General features: G+C 42.3%; 1 pseudogene; it reads right to left on the bottom strand.

Moving 5' to 3' along the window:
- Positions 1 to 7694: 7694 nt before the first annotated feature.
- On the bottom strand, positions 7695 to 8957 carry LOC100443848 (bridging integrator 2-like; annotated as a pseudogene).
- Between the last annotated feature and the right edge of the window lie 1017 nt (positions 8958 to 9974).

Here is a 9974-nt window from a genome sequence, read left to right as displayed (position 1 = left end):
CAAAAGAAGCAAATAAGTAAACAGAAGCATAAGGTAGAAAAACACTGTCCAGAGAAGAAAAACAGAGGATCTGAAACACACCAATAGGTGAGGGCCCAGCGAACAACCTGAACAGCAGAAAGGATGTTTTTTTCTCTCTGATCCAGCCTTTCTTGCTCTAGACAATCTGGATCATCATGCTATCCAGTCAGTAACTTGTACACTGTTCTCATGTTGAGCAAAAAGAATAAACCAATCCAAACAGAGTATTCCATGCTAAGCTTTGGGATCACAAGTTTAAATTCTCACTTACAGTTCCATTCAACAACTTTGGAGATGGAGGGAATTCCATTTGGATATGAGAGAAAAAATTACCAAGTCAAGAAATCATGAATTCTGCTGGCATGTTTAAAACTTTCAGAGCATCAGGCAGGGAGTATAAGCTCATTATGCAACAAATATCAGATCTCACAGCTCGCTTCATATACGTACTACCCTGTGAACTGAAACATGTTCATATTGGAAGTGCATTTGTTTCCAGTTACAAAAATGTGCTGGTTATGATGGATTTGGGAAATATGCTTGTTCTTCTGCATATCCACTCTGTGGCGTAACTCTTCTTCCCTCTTGTTATCTGACTTCTGCTTCCACTTGGGACATCTATCACTCTTGTTATCTACCACAAGCTCCCAAAATTCCATCATTCGAGAGTTAGTCCTTTTTGTTTTGATTAATAGCAACAGTCTGAGTGGTAGGTGATGTGCAAAGAAGAGCCACTCATGAGGGACAGACTATAGCTTCTCACACACGCAAGAGGCATGGGCCGTAGAGTAGGAAAACAATTAGGTCAGTTTTGTGCCAGAAATCTTTGTGGTGAGTAAGTTCTTCCCCATATTTCTAAACTTGGAGCTTTTTCCCCCTTACAGCCTACATCTTTCACAAAGATATAACATTTGCTCAATTAAAAAGTCACACAAAATTGTCATTGAAATAAAAATACATATGCAACTATTATTCTGTTCAATAGCCTAAAAATTACATAATATATAGGAAAAAGAATATAAAGCCCCTGTTTATTTCTTCTGGACACACCAAAAAGAAATTTGTCTGCAATCATTGTATTTACCAAAGTGTTGTAGTGTTGCCTGGGACAATCAATAGGAGGTTACTTTTCCTTGAGTATCACAAGGTAGTGCAATCCCAGCTCTGCAAATAACTGGTTCTGTGACCTTAGACAAGCTACTTAACATATTATTTGTTCACTTACCAAATAAATGTTTCTTAGGGTTTAACTATTTGCCAGGCTCTGTGCTGAAAACTGGATAAAATGGCAGGTAAAATACAATCCTCACCCTCCATGGCTTTATAGTATAATAATATCTTCAGCTGGAAAATAAGGCAATAACTTCTACTTCAGAAGTTATTAAATTTTTAATTTTTGTGGGTACATAGTAGGTATAAATATTTATGGGGTACATAAGTATTTTATATAGGCATGCAATGTGAAATAACATCATGGAGAATGAGGTATCTGTCTCCTCAAGCATTTATCCTTTGAGTAACAAACAATCCAATTACACTCTTTAAGTTATTTTAAAATATGCAACTAAGTTATTATTGACTATAGTCACCCTATTGTCCTATCAAATAGTAGGTGTTATCCATTCTTTCTATTTTTGGGGGGTACCTATTAACAATTCCCACCTCCCCCAGTCCTCCCACTACCCTTCCTAGCCTCTGGTAGCTATCCTTCAACTCTCTATGTCAATGAGTTCAATTGTTTTGATTTTTATATCCCCAAAATAAATGAGAACACCCAATATTTGCCTTTCTGTGCCTGGCTTATTTCACTTGACATAATGACCTCCAGTTCCATCCGTGTTGTAAGGTTATGAGATTTACATGAGATTATTATATGTGAAAAGTGCCTGATTCTGTGAAAGCTCTGTGGTCAATATTTATTTACTGTTATTTCTCTTCTTTTTCTTCCTTAGCAGAGTGTCAAGCATAATTCACTCTGATATGGTGCTAAACCTAACTTGTACATGTCAGAAGTTATATACAGGCAGAGAAGGTAAAAATGCTACATATGCCTGTCAGGTACTCATGCTGCTTCCAGAGGCCAAATTCGCCGTTTGGGTTTTTTAAAGGTTTGGTGGCGGGCTGGTTAAAAAAAGAGTCTGCTATTTTGAAAAAAATAACTATCTTAATTTGGATTCTCCCAGAAGCAGACCCTGAGACAAAGATTAAAGTACAAATAATTTCACTTGGAGGTGACCCCAGGAAATCTCCGTAGAGGATTGGGAAGGGAGATAGGGAAGGAAAGGCAGCGAATAAAGGCTGTGTTACCAAGCAAGTCCTGTTGTTGGCAACTTGGGTTCAGTTCTCTGGGGAATATTTGGAGACAGTGGAGAATTCACAACTCAGAGTTGCTTCCACTGAGGGGTGAGGAGGTTGGGGTAATTTTCCAGGCACCTGCCAACCTCCATTGGCTGAGAGCTACTCCCAGGGCATCACTCCTAGGTATTTTCATCCTGCCCAAGGCTGGCACTGGGGGAACAGCACATTCCCTGGCCAGAAAATCTCCCAGAAAGGTGTAAGTGCTGGAGGTAAAGAAGATGATGGGGACTGGGCATGGTAGCTCATGTCTGTAATCCCAGCACTTTGGGAGGCCAAGATGGGTGGATGGCCTGAGATCAGGAGTTCAAGACCAACCTGACCAGCATGGTGAAACCCCGTCTCTACTAAAAATATAAAAATTAGCCAGATGTGGTGGTGTGCGCCTGTAATCCCAGCTACTTGGAGGCTGAGGCAGGGAGAATCACTTGAACCTGGGAGACGGAGGTTGCAGTGAGCCAAGATTGTGCCACTGTACTCCAGACTGGGCAACAGAGACTGAGTCTCAGAAAAAAACAAAGAGGAGCAGGAGGAAGAGGAGAAGGAGGAGGAGGAAGATGAGAAGGAGGAGGAGGGAGGAAGAGGAGAGGAGAAGGGGAGGAAGAAGAGGAGGTGGAGGAGGAGGAAGGGAAAGCGGAAGGGGAAGAGGAGGAGGAGGAGGAAGGAGGAGGAGGAGAGGAGAAGAGGAGGAGAGGAGAAGGGGAGGAAGAAGAGGGGGAAGAAGAGGAGGAGGAGAAGGAAGGAGGAGGAGGAGGAGAAGGGGAGGAAGAAGAGGGGGAGGAAGAAGAGGAGGAAGAGGAAGCCGAGGAGGAGGAGGATGAAGAGGAGGAGGAGGAGGAAGGGAAAGGGGAAGGGGAAGAGAAGGAGGAGGAAGGGGAGGAAGAAGAGGAGGAAGAGGAGGAGGAGGAGGACGACGAGGAGGAGGAGGAAGCGGAAGGGGAAGGGGAGGAGGAGGAAGCGGAAGGGGAAGGGGAGGAGGAGGAAGCGGAGGAGAAGAAAAAGAAGCATCTTCTGCAATGTTCAAAACGTTTTGACTTGCCACTGAATGATTGTGTTGACTGGAGGTCTTTTCATTCTTATTAGAAGTCAAATAAGATCACATAATACCACAGACCTTGATGTAAGTAATTCTCTATTGCCTGAAAGATATTTCCATTCCTTAGCCCGACAGTCCAGTTCTTCCATGAGCTAGCTCTACACTACCTGTCTCTCTCCACTCCTTGATAAGACCCCTTTTGCAAGCACGCAAGAGCCCCAGATGCATATTCCTACCCCAAGAATTATATTCATTCTCTTTCTCCTGCTCAGAATGTCCCCTGCCTTGACCAGTCGACCCTCTTCAAGGCCCACATCAAGCCCTAAGCCTTTTGTTGAGCATCTTGACCACATTCCTGGCCTTCACCTACCCATTCCTAGAGCTTCTTGTCTGCATCACTCATTGAGGACCTTGTACTCCTTGCCCTCCATAGTTTATCATCAAGTGAACAATCCTGTCTCTCCAAGTGGACCACAAATCCTATTCTCATGAGTAGGGAGACTGCATGTTCCTTCTGGAAATAGCCACATCCTTTTTATTTTCACGCTTTCAATAGTCAAGTGCTTAACAAATGTTGAGTTGTTACAGTGACCTGTGTTGCTTCCTCATATCTAACTATATATTAGGCAGTCATACCTCTTTAAGTGCAATGAAGTCTCCCTGAAGTGTAATCCAGGTTTCTGAGAACCAGAAAGCTTAACTGATTCAACAATTACCTTGAACTTTAAAAGGAATTACTAAAAAGTGTTTTAAGGAATCCTACTTACTTCACTGTTTGGCAGCTTCTGCATATCAGGTCCCTTTGCATTTATTGGCATTTATTGCTGTAACATGAAGCAGTATGGTGTCATGATTAGGAGTATGAATTCAGGCACCAAATAGATGTGGGTTAAAAGCATGGGCACACTGACAGTTGTGGCCTCAAGCAAGGGAAATAGCCTCTCTATGCCTCAGTGTGTTCACTTGTGAAATGGTGATATGGTTTGACTGTGTCCCCACCCAAATCTCATTTTGAATTGTAACTCCCACAATTCTCATGTGTTGTAAGAGGAACTTGGTGGGAGGTAATTGAATCATGGGGGGATCTTTCCCATGCTGTTCTTGTGATAGTGACTAAGTCTCAAGAAATCTGATGGTTTTAAAAAGGGGAGTTTCCCTGCACAAGCTCTATTTCTCTTGTCTGCCATCACATGAGATGTGCCTTTCACCTTCTGCCATGATTGTGAGGCCTCCCCAGCTATGTGGAACTGTAAGTCCATTAAATCTCTTTTTTTTGTAAATTGCCCAGTTTCAGGTATGTCATTATCAGCAGCATGAGAACAGACTAATAAAAATGGGGATAGCATTATCACATCCATAAGTTTTCATGTAAAGCATTTAGCTCAGGCTGTAATAATAGAAACCACTCATTACATGTTGACTATCATTATAAGATAGATTAATTTTAAATTATAATATGTACCCAAAATTAAATTTAGATTTGGCTATACATTAGCAAAAATTTCAGTTAATTGTACTCTCTCTTATTAAGGAGTACAGCTGGAACTCTCTTAATATACCTCCACTGAACCAGTTCACAAAATTAACAACCACTCTCCATTCCCTCTGTAACAAATGCTGACTGATGCTTGTGGGAGGCTGAATTCTCCACAGCAGGAGGCCATGCTTCTGGACACAACCTAGTACTTCTCTTCCCACCTGTGGAGCTGTATTTTCACTAAAGATTCAGCTAGGTTTGCTCCTAAACCTGGTTATGCTAGTTCCCTTCATCATAATTATATAATTTGATTGAATATTACTCAAAATGACAAAATATGGGTATGAAAAAGTAGTAATTATGTTAATAAAAATATAAGTTGAATATTTTGGAAGGAAAAATAAATTTGGTAAATGTTTAAATGAATAAGGTGTGGGGAAGGCAACTATAAAAGAACTCTAGAAAAGTTCAACACTCGTGTTTTGTTTTTGTTTTTGTTTTTGCAGGAGGCTTTAAATCCTCACTGTACTTTAAAGATGAAACTGGGAATCATAGAGAAAACAATATGGGGTTAGCTTACACATGAAAATGATGCAGAGCCACGATTAGCCAATTCATGCTCAATGAAAAGACCTTAGACCCACATTGGCAAATGGGTGAATAAATGTACATGTATAGCTTTCAAGTTAAAATATAATGTTTAAGGTGTGTGGTTTTTTTTTTTTTAACAATTCTCATTTATGACCTATTTGATTACTGACTAGCTATGATCTTTATCACAATAAAAATATTTCTTCCCTACTTTGCATTTCAATACAAAGGCTGAAATATAGCTTAGCCTCACTTGTAGGCTAAAAGCCCTGTACAAGTAATCTAGCTTTTTGAGAAGAATCCAGAATCTTTTGCAAATGTGCACCTTAGGGGCTGCATTTTGACAGCTCCATTTCTGAAACAGGGCCAAGAGATGTTTCATCAGTCCTGGTCTCCCCAGTTACTTTACAACACAACCAACCTGCACTCTGGGAGTCAAGAAGTCTCCAGAACGTTCAGTAGGAGCATCCCTATCCCAAGATGTGGTCTGGAATTAGTCTTGTCATCTTACACACAATATACATGTGGTGAACTTGGACCTCTACATACTTTCAGAAATACAGCCCCCCTCCACTCCAAAACTGTCTATGTCTACCTAATCCCTAACCCTTTCAAGGCTTTCTAATCATTTCCCCACTTTCCAGCACCTGGACTTAAACCCTCTATGAGCTCATCTGCCTGGGACCCTGAGGCTCAACTTGATCTTATTTATACGATGCTGTGTGAGCTGGAACTTTCCCCTAGATGCAATGTCATATTCAGAAGCATGATACAGTTATCTTCCTGATTTCAAGTGTGGTCCATGTCTGGAGACTCCTAATTTATATCCCACTCGCTGGATCAGATCCTGGGGACCTCCACTGGCCAAACCCACTTTCACCCTGCTGGTTAGGATACTACCACTTGGAAAGCCCTGCTGGTTAGGACACTATCATTTGGAAAGCACTGTCATTTGGACTAGATTCCTAGGCTGGGTCCAAGCCTCTGACTCCTTATCCCTCACTGGCCTATTCCTGTGGCATGGTTTACCTCATGGGAAACCTAGTATGGATTGACTATGCCATGAATGAGGGCCATTCTTGGATTCTTGCCTTCGTGGCTTCCACCATATTCTAAATCAAATGCACTCTCCTGCCATTTGGGAAAACAAAGAGTTTAGCCTATTCTAGGTTTATTCCAACTCACCTGGCTTGATCATCTTCTTGGGCAATGTAATTTTAGGATATAGACCAAAATCTGTTAAGCAAAAGTATCTTACTTTGGATTTATCCTGAAATAATTCTGCAGAAATTTTCTGTGGAAGACTTTAAAACAATCACCTGTTTTGGTTTGTTTCCTCTCCTCTACTTCATGAGCTGTTACCTAAGAATAAGAAGAAACATAATAGGGCTTTCCAGAGTTTTCATGTAAGGGCCCCCCACCCTCATACCAAGTAAAGTTTAGAGAAATGGTATGAGGTCAGAGCAATAATGGTGTCATGCCTGATCCTATCCTACATACTAGTTACACTTGCTCCAACAGTTGCATATTTTTTGACATTTTTTACAGTCAAGAGTTGTGGGGGGTTTTCTATTTCAATAAGGAGAAAAAACTATTTTATTTTATTTTTGTTTTTTGAGACAGGGTCTTACTCTGTCACGCAGGCTACAGCACAATGCTCCACCCCACTGCAGCCTTGACCTCCCAGGCTCAAGTGATCCTCCCGCCTCAGCCTCCCAAGTAGCTGGAACTACAGGTGCCTGCCACCACACCCACCTAATTTTTGTTTTTTTTTTGTCAGAATCAGACTTTATTTAGCAATCTGAAAATGTGTTCTTCTGGCTTTAAGTCTTGCAAAATGGGTCGTAAGTCAAAGACAGATTTGTTCACTATCTCTGAGTATGTGTGCTTATGTTTCTGTATAGACAAGTGTCTGTCTATAGATGCTTTTGCTTTTTATAGTGATTATAGTTCCACTTTAGTTAAGGTATAAAGTCTTATTCTAATAATGCTAAAACCTGAATTAAATATTTCTTGAGTCTAATGTTCTCTTCTCCCTCCATCTCTCCCATAAGGCTTCTCTTCTGCCTCCATGAATGTCAGGTCTTTAGAGAGCACCAGCATTCCTACTGAGAACCCAGGGATGGTTGCTGGCTCTTATATCCCTCTGACCTATACCCTCTGGTTGAAGAGCTTCTTTGGGGAGCTTTGGGGTGAGAGGAGTCTTGGCAGTTTCTCTTCAGAGTTGTGCATTTTCACTTGTAGATACCTCTTCTTGAGGTTCAGGTGCTGTGAGGTTGCTCTTGTCTGGTACTGTGGAGACTTAGAGCTGGTCTTGGCCCTCCGAGGAGTCAGCTAAGACAAGCTTATTATCCCCTTTCTTGTCTTCCATCTTCTTTGCCTCTCCAGGCTCTGAAGCAATCTGAGATGTCATTAAGGTGGGAAAAGTGCAAAGTTCTTCGGGGTTCTGATTGTGGATGTTTTCATTTTCTTTGACCTCAGGAGCTCTTACTGGCTTCTCTGGTAGTTCTGGATTAGGAGAGAACTCTAGGGAGGTCCTAGGACTTGGAGTCTCAGTCCCCAAGGAGACCCTAGGGCCAGTGGGTGAACCCCCTCCAGAGGCTGGAGGGCTGGAGGGTATGTTCCCTGAGGAGGGCCTGGGCTTGGAGTGGCTCTGGGTGGAGGAGGCCTACTAGGGGGTGCTGAGGTCCTCTGGATATAGGTTCTCTTCTTTGGTTGTTCAGATCCTTCACTTTCTGTGCAGGTTTGGAGGACTACTTCTGTGGCAGATGATGAAGGCTGCCCTGAAGGGCTCAGGGTTCTGCCTGGTGATGGAGCTGTGGAGCTAGGGAGAACTTCCTCCTGGGACTTGCCACTCCCAATGGTAGGAGAGGACTGGGCCTGGGCAGGGCCATTGCAGGCTGGTAGAGGCTCTTCTTCCTCAGAGAAGCTTGCTTCAGATCCTTCCTTCTCTATTTCCTCATCTTCTAAGGGCTCTTTGATCTCAGAATTATCTTCCCCCAGGCTGCATCAGGTGCCAGATCTTCAGTTGTTGCGGCAGATTCACTCTCACCCTTCAAGGAAAGTGTAGAGGGACTAGTAGGTGAGGTAAGAGGACTGGAGGCCATAGATGTTCGAACTGGGGGATAAATGACTAAAGAGCGCCTGCTGCTGCTTGATAGTCCCTTCACCACAAAGACTTTATTGGAATGTTGCTTCTCCAGTTTGCTCATCACCTCATAGAGATTGTGGTTCAGCTTGCTCATTTCCCTGTAAAAGACATCCCTCAAGTTGGAAATGTTTTGGAAGATGGTCACATAGCAGCCAACATGACTATTATAAAGAATAGGCAGCTCCTCTAAGTAGTTTTTGGTTCAGATCTTCAAACACAGTCTGGGCTTTGTTGAACTCTTCCTCTGCCTTGGCAGTCTTGGCCTCATCTTTCTTCTTGGCATTCTGCACTGCGTCCAGGTGATGTTGGGCACCGTCATAATCCACGAGTTTTCAACCCCACTTGGCAATTCTCTCCTCAATCTCACTGAACTGGGTGAAGTAGTAAACCAAAGGTGAACAATTTGAACAAAGCGCCAACAACTTCTACCAACAACAGGCAGAAGACCACAAGCTATACAAGGACCTCAAGAACTTCCTTAGTGCAGCTAAAGTGATGCATGAAAGTTCAAAAAGAGTATCAGAAACCCTGCAGGAAATCTACAGCAGTGAGTGGGATAGTCATAGGAGCTGAAGGCCATCGTAGGGAATAATGATCTCCTTTGGGAAGACTACGAGGAGCAACTGGTTGACCAGGGTGTGAGGACCACGGAAAACTAATTTTTTTATTTTTTGTAGAGATGAGGTTTTGCCACATTACCCAGGCTGGCCTCAGACTCATGCAATCCACCTGCTTCAGCCACCCAAAGTGCTGGGATTACAGGCTTGAACCACTGCGCCTGGTGACAAAACTATTTTAAACTGGAGAGAAGTGGATGGAATCTATCAAATGTTTGTTGAGCCTACTATGTGCACTGATTCACTCATCCCGCAAGTATTTATGGAGTGTCTGCTCTGTGAAGTCCCCATGCTGGGTGGGCCCTGCCTGAGGATGCAGAAACTAACAATAGGGCATAATCCTATTGACATGGAGTTTACTGGGCAGGACAAACTTAGATCAAACACCGGCTATTATTGTGTCTGTGGATGGATCATCCTGACATCTTGGTATTTCAGTTGCTAAGTGGTGATTGTATAATTTTTGTGATTTTTATGTCTTTTGTGAGAAGGATGGGCAAATAGGTACAATTTTACCATGTATTATTTTGGAAGTTGAGAGGATAAATGAAAGAGTTGAAAGATAGGTTAATTGGTTTGCATATTTAACAGTAGCTTACAGGAAAAAGGAGTTAAAATTAAAGGTCAAAATAAGAATTAAAGAGAAATGTGTATTGATGCTATGCACGCTCTCCTGGTTTTCCAACAGCAGTTTAATGGAAAATCAGAAACAATTTTACCACTTTA

Source organism: Pongo abelii, chromosome 4 (assembly GCF_028885655.2).
Source record: "Pongo abelii isolate AG06213 chromosome 4, NHGRI_mPonAbe1-v2.0_pri, whole genome shotgun sequence".
NCBI lineage: Eukaryota > Metazoa > Chordata > Mammalia > Primates > Hominidae > Pongo > Pongo abelii.
Note: the sequence above shows the minus strand (reverse complement) of the source record. Positions and strands in the feature narration are given on the sequence as shown.